We start from the raw sequence: 20,107 nt of genomic DNA, 5'->3' as shown, positions 1-20,107 counted from the left end.
CAGATGTGGTGTCATGTACTTATAATCTTATCAGTGGAGAGACAGAGACAGGCAGATCCCCTAGTCTCACTGGACAGTCAGCTTGACCTTGTTAGTGAGTTCCAAGCCAATGAGAGATCATGTCTCAAAATACAAAGTGAGTTTATGGTGAATAGCACAAGAGGAATGATAAGATCACTCATGAGACCTCACAGCTTAAAGTTCCAACAGTCTGTAAGAGCACCTTTGCATATACTAACCTGTGAAAATTTAGTCCTTTGCAACACAGGCAAAGAGACTCATTTGTGTGTGTGTGTGTGTGTGTGTGTGTGTGTGTGTGTGTGTGTGTGTTGCTTGTGTCTCCCAGGTCTTGGTGCACAAGCATTCACTCTCATCTGAATTCTCTGTCCATCTCTGTTTTTGTCTCTGCATCTCTATCTCCTGTATGGCAAAAGAGGCCTGAATTGCTGAAAATATTTAGATAAAATTTTCTTCCTAATAATCCAGTCCCCAACAGACTAAAAATCTCTTCTGGTGGTTGATCTTTAAAAATTGAAGCAGTTTAATAAATATTCAAAGCACTTTAAGTGTCCAGATCCTTATAAACTTACCAGCAGTGTTCTGCATCTAAATCTAATTATGTGCCTCAGAATGAGTAAGCATAGAACTAAATTATTCAATCTGAATCTGGACTTCTGATGCATTTTCTTTGAGAAAAAGATCAAAGCCTTAAAATTTTGTCCTCTTTGCTAACATTCCCAGAAGATAGTCTTGAATGACATTTTCCACCTTTGCCTAAGAAAAACAATGCACAATCAGCATGTCATTAACTGTTTGATGTTTTTGGAATATAGTTTAGATTAAGTTTTCAATGATTTGGGGACTGGCCTTTGAACAGCTTTTTAAGAAGCCTCACCACAAAACCTAATCCTCCTGAGGATCAGCAGAGGAACATCCCACCAGTCATCCCTCCTTAAGATTACTTCTCACTCCCTGGCCAATGGAAGAGTTAAATGTCTACCTGGCTTTGGCTGCACAAGCCTTTGTTCTCTTCTTAATTCTACTGTTCTTTGATTTCATCAAAAGATGTATTTGCATATGGACTGATAAGGCACCTTGGCATTAGGCTCCTGGAATTAGAACAGGCACAGATCTGGCACAGACCTGATGAAAACTCAATTATGATTTATGTCTATGCAACAGAATTTCCTATTGATTACTTGCCAGGACCATGATAAAGCAATGTTAGGCTCAAAGCCAATCCTTCCCTGCGATAATCTTTCCTTGGGTTTTATGCTCTGTGCTGCTCCTTGAGTTTTCTGGACATTTGTAAACAACAATTGTTCAAAAAAAGAAATGAACCTCAGATATGCAAATTTGTTTACAACAAAAGACCCCTTTCTTAGTGCTTAAAGTTTATATTTGTAGCTAGCTTTCAATGACTTGGGATTTATCCAGAACCTACTTGTGTGTATCACATTGCTTTAAATTTTGTAGAAAGTGGAATAAATGAAATCCATTGCTCATGCTTTGAAGTCCTTGCTCATGGTAACCAGGAGAAACAAGCTATCTTGAGATGAAGATGCCAGTAATGAAGTAATCTCCTAATGTTGATATGTTGATCCCATTGGAAAAAAGGAGGCGATAGTCAGAATGAGCCTGCCTGTCTTTTTAGCTATGATTCTGAAGGACATTAGAATAAAAGAATCATAATAGATTTGAGAAAATATGAAATAAGAGTCATTAAGGAATTATCTCGGAGAAGGTTCTCTCTTTTCTGTTCATCGGTCTCCGGTTGAGTGAGTAAGCACAATTCTTCACTGTTACAAACAAAATCATTATTTAAAATACAGTACTAGCCCTGGTGTAACTGCTTACAAATCTGAGTCATTTAAATCCCTCCAACACCCTTGTGAAGGAAACTCCTTTATAATCTCCATTTTACAGATGAGTTCATTGAAGATTAGAGAGACGATAAAAGACCTGTTGAGTATTCTGTGCTCATAGGCAGTGGTGTGGAAATTTATAATGACTCTATGACTCAGAACATTGATTTTGGTGCTGGTCCCATAATCTGTTTTGAGGTGGTTCTTGCCCAATGATCCAGCATCTAGGTAGTGATGCTATCCTCATAATCCAACTGTGAGGTAATTGGTTCTCAACCTGTGGGTTGTAATCCCTTTGGTGTCAAATGACCTTTTCACAGGGGTCACCTAAGACCATTGGAAAACACAGATATTTACATTAGGATTACAACAGTATCAAATTACAGTTATGAAGTAGCAATGAAAATAATTTTGTTTGGGGGAATAACAGAACATGAGGAAGAATATTAAGGATTCACAAAATTAGGAAGGTGGAGAACCATTGTGTTAAGTCGTTGTGTTGGCTTGGTGATCTAGGACACAGGTAGTGATGGCAGCCCTGCGATACAGCTCATTAGGCAATGGTGTTGGAGTTTATAATCAGACTTCATGGATTCGGGCTCTGTGCTCTCAATCACAGTCTCACACGGCCTCCTTTCTGAAGAGACCAGACAGATGAGGAGTGAGAAAGGAGCCTTTGTTGGGGTGAGAAGCAGAGGGTTGTTGCTCTTGTTTTTTAGCTTAGGAATGCTTACTTTTGCATAGGTGGAGCATAGAAAGCTTACACAGCTCATTCTGAAAAAATTTCCTCAGCTCTGCAGAGGAGGCCAGAGAATGCTGTGTTATGGATTGAACTGCAAGCACAAAGAGAGATATATAGAGATTCTAGACTCTGCATCCCAGAAGATGACCTCATTTGTAAATACTCTCCAGAGAGATGTTCAGGTTGCTTTTGTTGAGCATCGTTGGAGAATTCATGCCAGTTGAAAGTGGTTTTTGAGTGGTTGTGGTGACCTCATCAGCCGATGACTAAATTAAGAAGAGGCCACCTCTTCTTCACACATCCATAGAGAGTGGAAAAAACTAAACATCTCCAGTGAGACCAACGAGGAAGCACATCAAATAAAAATATTCCTGTGACTACATGAAAATACACACAATTAAAAAATTAATCAAAATTTGACATCTCAAAAAAGTTACTCTTACACATCTGTGCCAGAGTCTGAATGAGGCCACTGTATTCGATGATGTGATTAGAGTTTATGTCCTTTTAATATCCAAACCCATTCAAAAACCTCTTCACTAACTTTCTTACTACTTACATTTTACTGATTTTAATTTTAATTTTACTGTTTAACAGCTCCATACATTTCTTGTAATGAATCTTCATCATTTTTTAACTGCCCCCCCCATTTCCCTCTTATCCCTTTCCCTCTCCTGTGGAAACACTTCTTCCCAATTCGGTTTTCCCCTCTTGTTGATACTACAGTCAGAATGCCCCATACTGGGTGAATAGTATAAATTATTTCACATTATAAAAGGAAAAAAATTATATGTAGCAGATACAGTATCCTTTATTATTATTATTATTGAACAATGACCTTAAACTATATGTCAAGCATCTGATTGCCAAGTCACAAACTTAGTTTCACAGGCAAAGACTGTATATGAAATACGGAGTCATCCCCCGGCTCCAGTTTGCTTATACCCTCTGTGGTAGTTTAGAAAAATGTGGGTAAAATAACACATTGTTGCTTTATTTATTTACAATCCTTTCATCTTTGTTTACTTCAAAGTTTGGCTGCTTTAAAAGAGTGAGCTGAAGTTAGCTGGAGCCCCAGGTACAGATATTTATACAGAAGTGACCCTGTTGTGATTTTGCTTGGATCAGAGCCAAATGGAACATTTTTTTTTTTTTTTGCCATGGCACTCTGTTGCCTTTGGGGTTACAAAGGATTGTGTGTAACTTTCTGTTTTCTAAAACTTGGCTCTTAATGATCTCATTGAGCGGCCTTCACCCCTCCTACTGCTGGCACCGAGGAGAATAACACAACCACTCTTTCTAACATGAATATTACTGCAGTGGTTTTTTTTTTCAGATAAGAAGTAGCTTTAAAAGGCCTCTGACCCCACTGGCCAATTATTGTACAAAAAAATGCCTTGTAGCCTTTTTGTCTTTATTCTTTTTGTTTCCTAACAAGATAGTTGTTGTCATAGATATCCTCATTTTGAGTTGGCTGATAAATAATGAACAACCTTATAAACTCCCTGCTATTTCCTTAAGGTGAATGTCACATATGTTAATTATTGTGTGTGTACATGTGTGCACATGTGTGCTTTTGTACAGGTTTGTATGTATATGTGCATGCTTTTGTATGTAATTTTTGATGTCTTTCCTCAGCAGCTTCTTTCTTTCATTCTCTCTCTCTCTCTCTCTCTCTCTCTCTCTCTCTCTCCCTCTCATTTACTTATTTATCTATTTCCTTATTTATTTATTTATTTATTTATTTATTTATTTATTTATTTATTTATTTATTTATTTATACAGGGTCTTGTACTTGGGTGTGAGGCTTCTGGTTTGTAGGATAAGATGGTTGCCAAGCAAGCCCCAGGATCTTTCTGTTTCTACCTCCCTAGCACTCCATTTGGGCACATCATGCCTGGCTTTTTGCATGGCCATTCTTGATTGAACTCAGGTGCTAATGCTTGCACAGAAAACACTTTATTGAGTGTATTATCTTCTCCTGCCTTGGGAATATTCTCTTGAAATATGCACTAGGATTATCCTTCTGAAATTGAAAGATGCCAGTGCTGTTTTGATATTCATTTTGGACAACAGAGGTAACTGCTTGTCTTTGTTTATGAAGGCTAGTAGTATTTTGAGATGTAAAAAATGGTGTTAAATTTTGGGGCCTTGACTATATGAGTTCAAAATAATTATTTTCTACTTTTCCCTTTTTTTAGATGGTTATTTGTCTTTTAATAAGAAAGTGCAAGGAAGGATATAGATTTGGGTAGGTGGGAAAGGAGTTGGGGAGAGAAAACTGTAATCAGAATATAGTGTATGAAAAAAGCTATTTTCAATAAAAAAAAAAACAATCCTAGTGTTTCTTGCTGGTATTTTCTCTATCTAGGGAAGACAAGGTAGTTGCTTAGCTGTTTATTAGATATGTGCTTTTCTATACTTTCCAGCTTCTCAAAAATACCTTGATGTGCATCCAATCTCTGGGATCCACCTAGGCATCGAAGGATGAGAACACTGCTGTTCTTTGTGCATCTGTCACATTGACCCAGACCTTGTCATTATACAGTGTTTATTAGAAACTAGCTGAAAGGATATTTGTAGAGGTTCTTCTGGTTGTTGTTTTTAAATTTTATTCAGCTATTTGAAATGGTTTGTCTGAGGACAGCTGATCAGGTGGCTGGAACATTTGTTGTTGCTATGTTGGCCATTTCTGCTATCTCCTCCTGCCTTTCCAAAGGGAATCTTCTGGTTGGTGTCTATGAGTGTGCCCATAGCCAGTATCAACAATCAACGTACTAAGCTGCCCACAGATCTCACATGAAGAATCAAGAAACTATGGCTCATCACATAACCTATTTATGAAGATCCTGGGGTCTGTTCCTGTATGGTCTGGGTACCAAGAGTAACTACATTTCCTCGGGAAATAGAGATTGTTAGGGTTTATGGACACAGAATTGCCTACCTGACAAGACTTACTTCCCACGTTGGCAGTGAGAACATGTAGGGCCAGTTTTATGTCTCACCTCTTCGCATGTGGGAGGCACTGTGTTTGCATCATTAGACACATGATTGTGTGCACTTCATCTCCAGTCTTGTTTTACTTTCTCCCATTGCTTCATTTTAACTGCCGTTGTTGTGTTATCTCCTATGTGTCTTGTTATAAACTTCATATCTTTCCTGGAATAGACAAAACTATAAAAACAGATGTGTATACAGAAATTAAATGATTCCAAATGGGGTGTACATGGAATACCGCATGAATGAGTGAAGAGATAATGGGGATTCTGGATGCAGAGGACAATATGAACAGACGTAGAGAGGGAACATGGGCATAGTTTGGACAGAGGATCAGATTTTTAAAAAGACCCAACTTCTTTATGACAGTCAAGTCAATGTGTAGCAGAGCTGCCCAGCTGAGATCACTAAACTAGAACATGGCAAAAGATACATTGCTTAAAAAATAAAACTGCCTTTTAATGTCTCTCAGCATGATCTATTTTATTTTATGTATAAATATATGAAAATATTTTCAACACTGTACACTTGAATAAAACCTACTAAGTCTCTGAGAAAAAAAACAAGAAGGTCATTGAGATATGAATATTATACCATCTGGAGAGTACAGGGACTTCACAGAAAGACCAGTAGAGTCAACTAACATGGACCATTGGTGGCTTCCAGAGACTGAACTGCCAAGCAAAGAGTGAGCACAGGCTGGACCTAGGACCCCTGCACATATGTAGCAGATGAGCTTGGTCTTCATGAGGGTCCTCCAACACCTGGAGGAGGGGCTGTTCCTAACCCTGTTGCCTGCCTGCCTGTGGATCCTTTGCTCCTAAATGGACCACCGTGTCTGGCCTCAGTGGGAGAGGATTAGCATAGTGTCATAGTATCTTGATGTGTAGGGGTGGGGGAGAGTGTTACTATAGCAGGGTGACACCCAGAGGGGGGAGCTTTCCCTTCTCAAAAGAGAAGGGGAAGATGGACTGGGAGAGGACTTGTGTGAGGCATACTGGGAAGAGAGGAAGGGCTGATATTGAGATGTAATGTGAATAAATAAATAAGTTTAAAAAAGAGAAAATAATACCAGTACATTGGTGTTTAGTACATCTACTTCAAAACTTCAGAATAGGTGATAGCATTGTTTCAATTGTATGTATGTTTTTACCAGCCATGTGTGGGACAGATACAAGAAAACAGCATTATTTTTGTGAGATTAGATATAAATTGGAAATGCAGCTGAGTAATTACAGAAGTTATTCAAGTCAAAAATAAGCATTCTGTCTTCTTTACTCACCTGGAAATTTCTCAGCTTTCTGGCTCCATTTTCATTGGGTATTTTCCCATGGTTAAGGCCTTTAGATCAGGGCTCTATCCTGAATATTCAGCCTCTTGTTCTACATACAGTAGAGAACCAGTGAACGATGTTAAATGAAGCAGTTAACAGAATGCATGTGATGTACATTCTATATATCTGCCATCAAGATGAAGTTGATTTGATCTTGGAGAAAGAAGGATGGCCATTTGACCTATTACCCAGTTGGAAAGTACAGGCTAAGATAAAATGCTTTGTAGCCTCAATATCCCAAAAAACTACTTAATGTTATTTTTACAGATAACTTGAAAATCCACTTGTTCTCCACAGTATGGAACCTTCACCAGTGTGAACCAATCATTTTCCTTTTCATTTTTAGGTAATGGATTGTGCTGTTGGGGGAGATTTGAAAACCAGCATTTGCAATGATGAAGAGATGATATCTACTCACAAAAATCACCAGGACAATTTTCATTAGAGACACTCACCCTGGAGTCTTATAGTTTTTGCTAGAAGTACGGTTCATATATAAGATGAGGAGACTTGTCTAATAGGGTTATTTGAATAATATGATGAATTAATAAAGATAAACAATCTAGCATAACATTTGTGACTCTTTAAACTAGGTTCCCAAACCAAGACTGAGTTTTATTATTTGTGTCAAGTACAACTACCCTGAGGGCCCATCGTCATGTTTCCATGTAAACAATGTCCTGATACGCAAGCTGAGTGTATTGCCTTTTCTCCAAAACTCCATTTGAGGGTGCTATAAGGACCACCTCTCAAATATTAGCTCTTATAAAGTTGATGTCTACCCACCCTGTGAGCACTTTACATATGAATAATTTTACCTGAATAATTGCCAACAACAGCCTTCAATGAAATTAATGTATTATTCTGGGACCAAGGCCTGACATACACAGATGCTTTTAATGATTAATCCAATTATTCAAACAGTGACGCTTTTGCCCTTGCTTCAGGGCTCCAAAAAGGCAATGATTAAGCTCCACTGGGTGTCTAGATCAGTGTGTTTCCACCTTGGCAGCACAGGCATCCTGGGGGTGGATGATGCTATACTCTATGGGTCTTCTGCATCACGGAACTGAGCAGTGTCCTTGGCTTCTTCAATCAGATATCAGTAGCACAGACCTACTGCAGCAATTGTAACAATAAAGAAAACCCATCTCTGGACATGGTCAGCTATTTCCTGGATATTACTAGGTGAGCAAACATCATACCTCTATTTGAGAAGCACTGGAGTGATAGTGTCAAATTGTCACTTCTTTTCACTACTTCATATGATGAATCCTTAGAGTATGTTTTGAAATTAAATTATGGAGGCTTCTTTCTTGATCAATTTAAAACAAGACCAGCAATTTTCAGTTCTGTATGATTCAGTGATTTAGATCAAATCACCCTTTGAGGTCTCTCTTCATTCTCACTGGGGCTGCCTCTTCTTTGCCTTCTTGATAAAATGCAGGCACATGAAACTCAAGAAGAATGAAGACTGAAGTGTGGACACTATGCCCCTCCTTAGAATTGGGAACAGAACACCCATGGAAGGAATTACAGAGACAAAGTTTGGAGCTGTGACGAAAGGATGGACCATCTAGAGACTGCCATATCCAGAGATCCATCCCATGATCAGCATCCAAACACTGACACCATTGCATTCACTAGCAAGATTTTGCTGAAAGGACCCAGATATAGCTGTCTCTTGTGAGACTATTCCAGGGCCTGGCAAGCACAGAAGTGGATGCTCACAGTCAGCTAGTGAATGGATCACAGGGCCCCCAATGGAGGAGCTGGAGAAAGTACCCAAGGAGCTGAAGGGATCCGCAACCCTATGGGTGGAACAACATTATGAACTAACCAGTACCCCGGAGCTCTTGACTCTAGCTGCATATGTATCAAAAGATGGCCTAGTCGGCCATCACTGGAAAGAGAGGCCCATTGGACTTGCAAACTTTATATGCCCCAGTACAGGGGAACGCCAGGGCCAAAAAAATGGGAATGGGTGGGTAGGGAAGTGGGGGGGAGGGTATGGGGGACTTTTGGGATAGCATTGGAAATGTAATTGAGGAAAAGATATAATAAAAATATATAAAAAAATTAAAAGATTAAAAAGAAAAAAAAGAAAGAAAATGCAGGCTGTATTTTTTTTTTTTTGCCTTCTTATAATGTATTACATATGGATCTTCTGGTTTTGATTACTGAGAAATAGTCATGAATCTTGCATCCTTTAAGATAATTTTTAAAATCAGTTTCTAAATTTCAGAGATTCTCTTGTCCATCAAGCTGTACAGACCATTCTATATCATTTTCAAGATGGACTGAGAAGAGTAGGATCAGAGGTGTGCGGTTGCTGGGGCTGTTTTCACGTCCGAGGGCCTCACTGCACATCAGTAGCAGGTGCTACACAAGGAGCTTGGAACGTATCCTAGCAGAGATGCCATAACCCATTGTCAGCACCTACTTCAACAATCAGCACATTGTGCAGAACAATCCCAGAGGTCTTAGAAGAGGATATCCCAGGGCCCGAGAGCTGCTGTTTATGTGTGGCACCAGATCAAGAATGATATGGCAATCATTTTAATGGATTTGTTTAGTTAAAACTTGTGCCAACAGCATCCAAGGGCCTCACCCTTCCTCACAGTATTCTGATCTCATTGAAAACAATGCTGCATATATTTGAGAAGTGTAGACATGTTCTGGGGTAACGTGCATGAGGAATGCACACAAGTCTGCAGTGGCCATTCTACCTGTTGGCATATACGTGTCTTAGTATTTCTGTTTCAGTCAAGCAACACCAGGGATGAAGATTTGATGTGGTCCAGGCTTATCTAGGTGTACATTGGAGCTATTGGTAAGAATGGAGAATCAGGGGAGAATGTGAGGGAGAAAAGAAAAGATGCCACCTGATTCTACAAGAGAGCCCCCTCGCTTCATTCAAAACTCTCTCTCTCTCTCTCTCTCTCTGTGTGTGTGTGTGTGTGTGTGTGTGTGTGTGTGTGTGTGTGTGTGTGTGTACTGTGCAAGGGGAACCAGAATACAACTTGTGTTTTAACTGTCAGATATCACCCATCTTTTGAGACAGAGTTTCTTACTGGATTGGAACTTGAAGTCCCTGTGATCTGTCTCTCTGTGCCTCCTCCAATTTCAAGTGTGAACTACCAAGCAACTGCCATAGGTTTCCTACATGGATGCTGGGAAGGCAACTTGGTGTGCTCACAAAGTAAAGAATTTACTGATTGACCTATTTTTCCAGCTCTCCCTGCCCCACTTACTTGAGTTTGAGAAGAGATTTGAACCAAATTTGAATAGAGATTCTTCCTCAATATGATGCATTTCAATTATACATAAAAATACAAATAAAAATTACAAATTTCAATTACAAATAAAAATAAATCACACCTAGGAGAGATGACCAAATAATGCACAACTATTATGTGTTAATAAAATGTTTTAAAACGAGGCAGGGATTGTAGTTTAGCCATTAGAATATATCCATGCATACACAAATCCCTGGATTTAATTATCCACACTGCATAAATATGAATGATAAAAAAGTATCTACAACTTCATGATGGTAGAAAAGTATTAGTTATAGGAAGATTGGCTAAAGGAAGGTTCCACGCTCAGTAAATTCATAGCTTTTCCTGACCTATGGCATTGGGTTAAATACACAGAAATAGACTAGTGGAAAATATTGAGAAACAGCTCACAAGATGGGCTCCCCTTGGCTTAAGTATTCTTTTAGCCAAGTTTATATGAAGATGGAAGGAAATTTACTTTCAACATAGTGACTTGTGTTGGTACAATGTTTTTATTGACTCTTATTCTAAGCGATGGCTTTTATATTCTTCTGTTCTCTTTGACTGATATTTAATGAGTACATTTCAAAGAACATTTTTGCTGTTTTATAGTCAGAATGCTAGGCTCTAACAACTGAAATTTGTAAAGCTGTACAATATAGCCATTCCAACATGCTTCCATCAGTCATACACCAATAAATAACAGTGATTTCAAGGGTGATTAATCATTATCATTATAAAGCACTTTGGCCAAGCCAACATCTGTTTCCATGGATACAGCAGCTGGCCATCACAGTTTTGTAATTTATATATTTTAGTTATTGTTCCCAGATGACTATGAAGGCCATTGTACACAGTATGACCTTTTAGCTTTAAGCCCCAATGGGCTCTCAAGTCGGTTACACACAGCCTATAGTTCTTTTCAAAAAGAATTGTTGCAAATTGTGGAGATCTGAGGAACTGAAGTAAGTCTTCACAAAGTCTTCTCACCATTGCTTCCTTAAAAGTGCCTGGTGAAGGAGCTAATTGTGCCAATGATACTATCAGTGTATGAGAGACTCTCGAGGCTGGGTGTAGTAATTTCTAGTTTTTTCCTGCAAAATGGGATGACTAGTTCACAATTACTATTTATACACTGATAAATCTGGTATACAGGACTTGAAGGCCCCAATCACAACATAATAACAAAAAGATGGATAAAGTAGTCACTCTAGCTTGCCAGCCTGTGTGTGTATGTGTGTGTGTATTAAAATTTTACTATACAATAAGTGATACATAACCACTTCATGTTAATAAAAATTGTTACAAGGAGGCAGGGACATTGCTCACTAGTCAGAATGCTTGACAAGTATGTATGAGGCCCTTCATCTGACCCTCAGAGCCACATATACTGGGCATGATAGTAAACACCGGTAATCCTAGTACTTCAAGGAGGAGGGTGAGGAAGAAGAGGAGGAAGGTAGGGGGAGGAGGAGGAGGTAGAAGGATTAAAAATTTCAATTCAACCTTGACTATGTATCAACTTTGAAGCCAGTTGAAATATGTGATCTCTAAGTTAAAAACATGTTTGACCTACAATAATTAACTATGCTGATTTGTATCTGAGTATCAAATTACTATACCACATCCTGTAGGTATGTAAATTAAAATGATATTTATGTTAGAATTCTAAAAAAGGACTCTCAGACTACTAACATTATACTGAGGATGAGAGGTTTGCATTCCTTACTCTCTGTCCTACTCAACCTGAGCAGAAACCTGGGTAATATCTAAGTCTCCTGCCTCTTAGGTCACAGCTAATGTTCATGTGTTTTCTTTGGTTACTCTAGAAAAATGTAGTTTCTTGGGTCTCTACTTATCATGTCAGCATGTATAGGCACATGAGTATGTGTTCATATTTATATCTATGTGTGCACATTTACAGGTATGCCTAAGAGCAGAGCACGTTATTACAGGATAGTTGAGGCTTAAGTGGTTCTACATGGAAGAAGCTTACATTAAACAAAATTACATAGGCAGCTGAAGAACTGAAGCCATGGGAATGCTGAGCCAGCAAAGTCTACCTACACTCAAAGTGACGACCATTGGGCATGAGGTTTAGTTTTTGAAGCACAGCAGACTTGTTTAAATAAAGGCTACCTGAAGTGAGAACTGAAGAACTTTTAACTGAATACTAGATGAAATCTCATATCACAGACTTGCTTGGGAAACACTCCCTCCGTGGTAAGAGAAAGCAAAATGATTATCCGCAGCATAGGAACACAGTTGGGGATATAGAAATTGGAAAACTCCATAAAGCTGGTTACTGGGACCCATGTAGCACACAGTGTAAAGTTCTAGTTAATCTGTCGATGATCTTTCTAATAAGGATGGCCTCTCCTACAGGAACATAACTTGTCTGGAAAATAGAAGAATCAGAACAGGAAAACCAAGTAGTTTGGTCCTTTCTTGCTTGAAAGGTAGGCGCATGCTTGGTCCTTCAACCCTTTAAACCTTCACTAATTTACTTAATTTACATTAATTTATTCTGGGTAGATAAGATGCTAAGAAACCTCTATATTTTGACCTTTGTTGACTAATTTCTCTTTAAATGGCAGAATCAACTGCCAGGATTCTTATCTCTTCTCTACAAAATAAGGATACAATAAAGTGGTGTACTGTTTGTTATAAGGCTGAGAAACTAAACTAGGCCTAATGTAGATCTTTCTCTTTCACATACAAGATTAAAAAATGTTGGGATTTGCACATCTGCATTAGTTTTCTGTACTGTGTGCAAGGTTAAGATGTATTCAGCAACTTTAAAAACACATGTTCGGGTAGCCTTATAGTCACTTACCTTGAGGGACTCATTGAAGGTTGACCCCAACTTGCTGAAAAATAAACCTCTTGCTTTTGGATCGATCTGCAACTTGCTGTCTCACTCAGGGGCATCTTGAAGTAAGTATCACTGACTGAGGGCAGGATCGGGTGTCTTACATTTGGGGACTAGCCCAGGATTCGAGGAGATACTCCCCGCTCCCAAGTGACCACCGACTAGACTAATAGGAGGGAAAAGACAGCTCTCAACAATAGGTGCCTACATGTAAGTCTTTGTCTGTGTTTGTCTTCTACTTTCAGTTTTGGCTAGCGAGCAATGTGTCAGCTGGAAAGCCTCTGGTCTGGTGTGGTCAATTGTGGCAGACATGCCTTAACACCCTGACCATGGGGAGTCTCGAGGATGCTTCAGAGCCTCCCCCTCCCAAGATATGGCAGGACTACACTCCTTTTAAAAACAGCAAGACACAGTATTGGCGAGAGCCATCTTGCTATAAACTGGTTTCTAGCCCATGGCAGGGACAAACTGTCTGTATAACCTGGTTTCTGTGCTCTTGGCAGGGACAAACTATCGGTGTGTTGATTGTCCTTCCTCTATGTTCTTGGACTTGGACTGACATTATTTGTGGCTGTGTTCTTAGACTTGGACTGATAATATTTTTGGACATGAGACAGACTGAATCTACCCCGTTAAACATCCTAGTTAACCACTGGAGGGAAGTTAGAGAAAGAGGAAAATACTTGTCAGTAGTAGTAAGGATGGGCAAGTTAGTTAGTCTCTGCTTCTCTGAATGGCCCACCTTTGGAGTAGGGTGGCCACACATAGGGACCGTCAGCTTGTAGGTAAGTGATCAAAGCAGTAGAGAAAAGAGTCTTTAGGCCAGGATCCCCACGGCATTCAGACCAAGTTCCTTATAGAGTTACCTTGAATAATGTAATGGAGGACACCCCGTGTCCCCCCTCCCCAACCCCATCGATATAAGCCTTTCTTTTCCCAAGACCCACCTTACAGGGTCTGGCCATCAGAAAAAGGAAACATGGGAGGAGGGACCCAGACCTGAGAAGTCGATCCTCTGAGACCCTTCATCAGTAGACCTGTTGCTCCAAAATCCTCCTCCTCCATATGCTACCCTTGGCCCCATGGCTCCACCAGCACCAGCATCAGCCCTAGGATCATCATCCCATATGGGACCGGGAGCAGGAGGAGACCCCCAACTTCCCGGTCCCACCATCAAGACCTGAAGTCTGAGAGCCACCTCCCCTGATACCATGGTGTCTCTCCTGCTGAGGGCATAAGAGCCTCTAGATGATAAGGGTAATCAGGCTATGCAATATTGGCCCTTCTCTTTGGCCAACTTGTATAACTGGAAGGCCCAATACCCACCCACCCCCTTTCAAATAATCCCAAGTGGCTGATTAGTCTCTTTGAGACTGCTTTATGTATTCATCAGCCCACCTGGGGTGATATCCAACAACACATGAGAGTGTTCTTCATGATGGCAGAGCAAGAAAGAATAATGCAGGAAACTAGAAAGAGTGTCCCCTCAGACATGGGGGCACCATATATTGACCAGGATTTCATTGACAGTGGATTTCCCCTGACTAGAACTGACTGGGACTTTAATAAGGCAGAAGGTAAGGGGCACTTGAAGGTCTATCACCAGGCTCCATTGGCAGGTCTCAAGGGGGCCGCACGACAGTCCACCAATTTGACCAAGATATGTGAGGTTAAGCAGGAACCAGACGAGTCACCCACAGCCTAGGCCTTGGGAAAAGCCACACTAAATGGCAAAGGTGTTAGCCGAGGGTGAAGACAGTTATTAGGGGAGATGGGGTTTGGACTCCCTCCCCAAACCCAGGATAATTCTGAGAGTGGAGGGGAAACCCACTCAATTCTTGTTGGAGATGGGCTTAACACTTGGTCCTCCTCCAAGCAGATGGCCCCATTCCAAAGAAAAAAATCTTGGGCCCAAGGAGCCACTCACCAGCCCCAAATGTATTCATGAATTACCCAAAGAACAGTGGACCTAGAGATGGGCCAGGTATCCCATTCATTTATGGTCATCCCAGATTGTCCCTACCTGTTGTTTAGGTGAGACTTACTATCCAAGATAGAGGCCCAGAAACACTTCCTGACTGTTGGATCACAACTAATTGGCCCAAAAGGAGAGCCCATGGGTGGAGGAAAGATCTCTCTGACTGACCCCTGCAGAGAGCTGAGGCTACCTGGCTTACAGATGGAAGCAGTTTTCTTCATGAAGGTCAGAGAGGAGTGGGTGCTGCTGTGATGAATGACACCAATGTCATTTTGGCTGAACCTCTACTCCCTGGCACATTGGCACAGAGAACAGAGCTAATTGCCCTCACCAAAGCCTTGGAACTTGGGGGCAGCAAGAAAATTAACATCTAAAAGGATAGCAGGTATGCCTTTGCCACAGCCCGCATCCACAGGGCTATATACCAAGAGAGAGGACTGCTCACACCAGAGGGAAAATAAATTAAACAAACAAACAAACAAACAAACAAGCAGGAAATCTTGGATTTCTTGGATGCCTTGATGAAGCCGGCAACTCTGAGTATTATTCATTTCCAAGGACTTCAGAAGGGAGGAGACTCAGTGGCCCAAGGAAATAACCAGGCAAATCAAGTGGCTTGAGAAGTGGCTATGCAGGAGCCTATCCAGGTCATGGGCCTGCAAGACATACCTGCTGGGGAATGGGACTGGACTAAGGAATGACCTCACTTAAATATAGAGATGAAGAAAGGACTCAGATTGCTAGCCACCCTACCAACTACTGCCTAGAGAAGGAAGGTCAATGGCATATACAGGAAGGAAAAACTATACTCCTCAGAAAGCAAGCAAAAGACTTACTAAGCCAGATGCACAAATGGATTTATTTAGGGGATTAAAAACATGTCTAAACAGTTAAGGGACCTAAAATATATATAATGGACCTCAAGTTTTTGCCAGAGACATGGTAGAACAGTGTAAGGTATACCAACAAGTGAATGCTTATGTGGTCTAGAGGAGAACTCCTCTCCTAGGGGAGAATGGCCTGAAGTATATTGGGAGGTCAATTTTACAGAAGTTAAGCCAGGAAAATATGGTTACAAATACCTTCTAGTGTTTGTGAGATACTTTCTTTGGATGAGTTGAGGCTTTCCCCACCAAACAGGAAACAGCTACTGTGGTAGCCAAGAAGATATTAGAGGAAATTTTCCCGAGGTTCATAGTGCCCAAGGTAATTGGATTAGACAACAGTCCTGCTTTTGTCTCTAAGCTACACCAGGGATTGGCAGAGATATTTTGAACTAATTGAGAGCTCCGTTGTGCAAACCAACTCCAGAGATCAAGGAAAGTAGAGAGAATGAACAGAACCCTACAGGAGATCTGAACTAAATTGCCCTCAGAGATTGGCACTGACTGGGTGGTGCTCCTTCCCCTGGCACTGTCCTGAGCCTGGAACACTCCCTACCATTTTAACCTGACTCCTTTTGAGACCCTGTTTGAGACCCTATTCCCTTGACCCTGCCTCTTGACCCCCCTCCATGTTCCTGCCCAGAGTGACTTTTCAGGCTGACAAGTATCTTAGGGCTGGATTTCAAGCTTTCCAGATCAGCTACGAGGAGTTGTGGCCTAAACTTAGTGCCCTGTATAACGCAGGTACCCTAGACATTCCACATGAGTACCAAGTTGGAGATTGGGTATACATTAAGAGGCATCATGCTAAAAACTTGGAAGCAAACTGGGAAGATCCATTCCTGGTGTTGTTGACCACCCTGGCCTCCATTAAAATGGCTGGAATAACTGTCTGGGTTCAGGTAACTCATATCAGACAAGCACCTGGGCCTGATGCCAACTGGATAGCAGCCAGACCCCTGAGTGACATTCTCAAGCTCAAGATCACCTGCCCTTCTACACGACCAGAGAAACCATGAGATGGCTAGAGTGTTTCTTCCTTGCAGCGCTGAGCCTCAGCATTTCCCCAAAACCCCACCAAAGTGACTTGGCAAGTACTCTCAGCCCCTGGGATTATAGCTTTGTCCACTACAGAGGAACACCCACCTTCATACCTGGTGGCCAGACCTTGTCTTTGATCTTTGTAAGTTATTGGTGGGCCTTGACTCCTGGGATATCCCCACCCTAAAGATAAAGGGGGAGGGATTACCTGAATGTGAGGGTCAAGGGACTTGCTAATCTATACCGTGTCCCAGAAGCAGCTGTGGAGGGTGGGGCTTAGGTTATGGACATCTGAAGTTGAGGAATGTCCTGTGAGAAACCTCCATATATGTGTGCCCCCGAGATGGAAGAAACCAGCAGCAGGACCATCAGTGTGTAGGGGATAACTGCTTTTTCTGTGCAACCTGGGGGTATGAAACATCAGGAAGCACATACTGTAGACCATTCTGGGGATAGTTAAAGATTCAATGGCCAAGGTGAAAGGAGGGCTAGCCAAGCGGAAGAGAGAATGAGAACAGAGTCGGGGCTGGTTCGAGTCTTGGTTTAACTCATCCCCTTGGTTAACCACCCTCATATCCACCTTGTTAGGACCTCTACTTTTTCTCCTGCTATTATTGACCTTTGGACCCTACATATTGAACACGCTTATAAGTTTTCTTCATAAAAGAAAGAATAGGAGCAGTACAACTGATAGTCCTGCATCAACAATATGAGACCCTGAGTACAGGACCTGAAAAATATGAGTTAGCTACACATGATCCCAAAGCATAGCTCCAGGATTGGAGCTTGTACAAGAAAAAAAGGGGGGGGGGTGGATAAGGAACTCTAAGGGCTTTTTCCAGTCCCACACCCTCCTTACAGCTTCCCCTTCCTGCCTGTGGTCAAGGCTAGGCCAAGTTCCATTCTCCACCCACAGGAACATTCTTAAGTAAAAAAAAAAAAATCTCAGAATGTACTGACTGACCCTCTGGAAAGTCTCAGGTAGCGTTTAAATGAGTGTCATGATTGCTAGCCAATAGGTTTAAAGGTCAATATGCTTAACCAATAAGTTTGAACTGTAACCTTGCTGATGTAACCTGTGCCCCTAAAAAGTATAAAAACTGCTTGTAGTAGCCATTCAGGGTTGCCTTCTAGTCATTTACCTTGTGAGACTAATGGAAAGTTGACCCTGATATGCCAGAAAGTAATCCTCTTCTTTTGCATCAATACAGCAAACAAACAAACAAACAAGCCCCAAATATGTTCATTATTGCACAGCTTTTTGTGGTCAGAAGTCTGAACAATGTTGAATTAAGTCCCTCTATGATGTTTCCATGAAGGTGTTGGCCAGGGCTGTGTTCTCATCTGGAAGCTCAAAGCACAAGAATCACTTTGTATCTCATGTAGGATGCTTAGATTTCTTTCATCTGTAAGAGTTAGGAAGCCAGCAAAGAAAGCAAACATTACAGCCCATTGGCCAGCTAGAGCCTTTTATCATGTGTGCATTCTGTCATTCATGGTACATTTTTATGTCTCCAATCATAGGGTGTGCTACTTACTTGGTCAAGAATACAAGGAGGCAAAGATCGTAAAGCCCTGGATGCCATACTTCGTAACTTTGCAGACACAAGTTCGAGGAATGCCTACAGTCAGGCTTGTGCCAGAGACACTACGGAACATACTTTGGCTGCTGCTCGGGTGCAGAGGTAGAGGTCAGCAGCAGTGTAGGATGTATCCAGCTCTACACCTCTGCTTCTCTTCAAGCATCTTTGAAACTTTCACTTTTGTGAGCATCCTGCATTTTCAATCTGGTTGTATACTGAGTCTCCTCACAACAAAAGCTACAATTTACTTGATTCCATGTCCTAAGGCAGGTGCCTTTGATCCATTTGCTTTTTCAAAACATCAGCTGTGCAACATCTCCCTACTTTGTCATATCCTTGCTATGACCAATCTGCATTGCCATGGTCAATCTGATAAATTCTCTACTCTCTCCATCAGTGGGAGCAACACTTCTACTTTCGTGTTTGTCCCAAATGGATAGCAGTATAATTAGTTTTTTCCAAATTTCATATATGTGATATATACCTATCACACACACACACACACACACACACACACACACACACACACACACACACACACTAATCTGAGTTCAGCTTGTCACCCTCACACAGCACAATGCTCCTGTGACCTATCTAATTTGTTATACATCTCAATATTTCATTCCCATTGATCGCCAGGTAATATACTGTTTTATGAACAGAACATTATTAGTTTTTTATTAAGCAATGGGAAGTTTGGAGCTTGTAATTATTATAAATCACTGTGCATGCAAGTTTGTATGGGGATTTTTGTGTAGAAGTACCTTTATTTCTTTTTGAAGAATGGTGTGGGGACGAGATTGTTACCAGTTACCTATAGTAAGTAGAAATGTACTTTCATGATTACTAGAACTACTGAAGACATGATTTTGAAAGAATCAGTAGAAGATGGCAAGAATGTTTACTTGGGTGTCAGTTTATGATTCTTCAAAGTGTGCTCCTTGGAAAAAATAACCTTCAGGGTTCTTTGCTGTGTGAATTCACCTTTCTGTTTGGTAGGAATGAATGGCTCAAGGAATAGAATTAATTACTCATGGTCTAATCTTTGATTACACAGAACAAATCTAAGGCCACATTCTTTTAGTAGGATGATCTCCAAAAGCCTGTGGCATTATAGGTATTCTGTTTCTGGGGTTCAACCCTCCGGTATGACTTGGACAAACCTATGCCCTTGAGACTGGATCCATTAGCTGTCAGTGCATTATTTGTTTCTATTGTGTACTGGAATTGGTCCACTAACCCATTAATATAACATAGCTCTACTGTTTTCCATGTGGCCATTGTTTCAGCAGTGTTAGGATGGTCAAAACTATGCCACATGTTTCTTTTTTTTTTGATTTAAATTTATTTTAATTCAGTATTTTCCTCATTTACATTTCCAATGCTATCCAAAAAGTCCCCAATACACTCCCCCCGACTCCCCTACCCACCCACTCCCAATTTTTGGCCCTGGCATTCCCCTGTACTGGGGCATATAAAGTTTGCAAGTCCAATGGGCCTCTCTTTCCAGTGATGGCCAACTAGGCCATCT

Source organism: Mus caroli, chromosome 17, assembly GCF_900094665.2.
Source record: "Mus caroli chromosome 17, CAROLI_EIJ_v1.1, whole genome shotgun sequence".
NCBI lineage: Eukaryota > Metazoa > Chordata > Mammalia > Rodentia > Muridae > Mus > Mus caroli.
Note: the sequence above shows the minus strand (reverse complement) of the source record.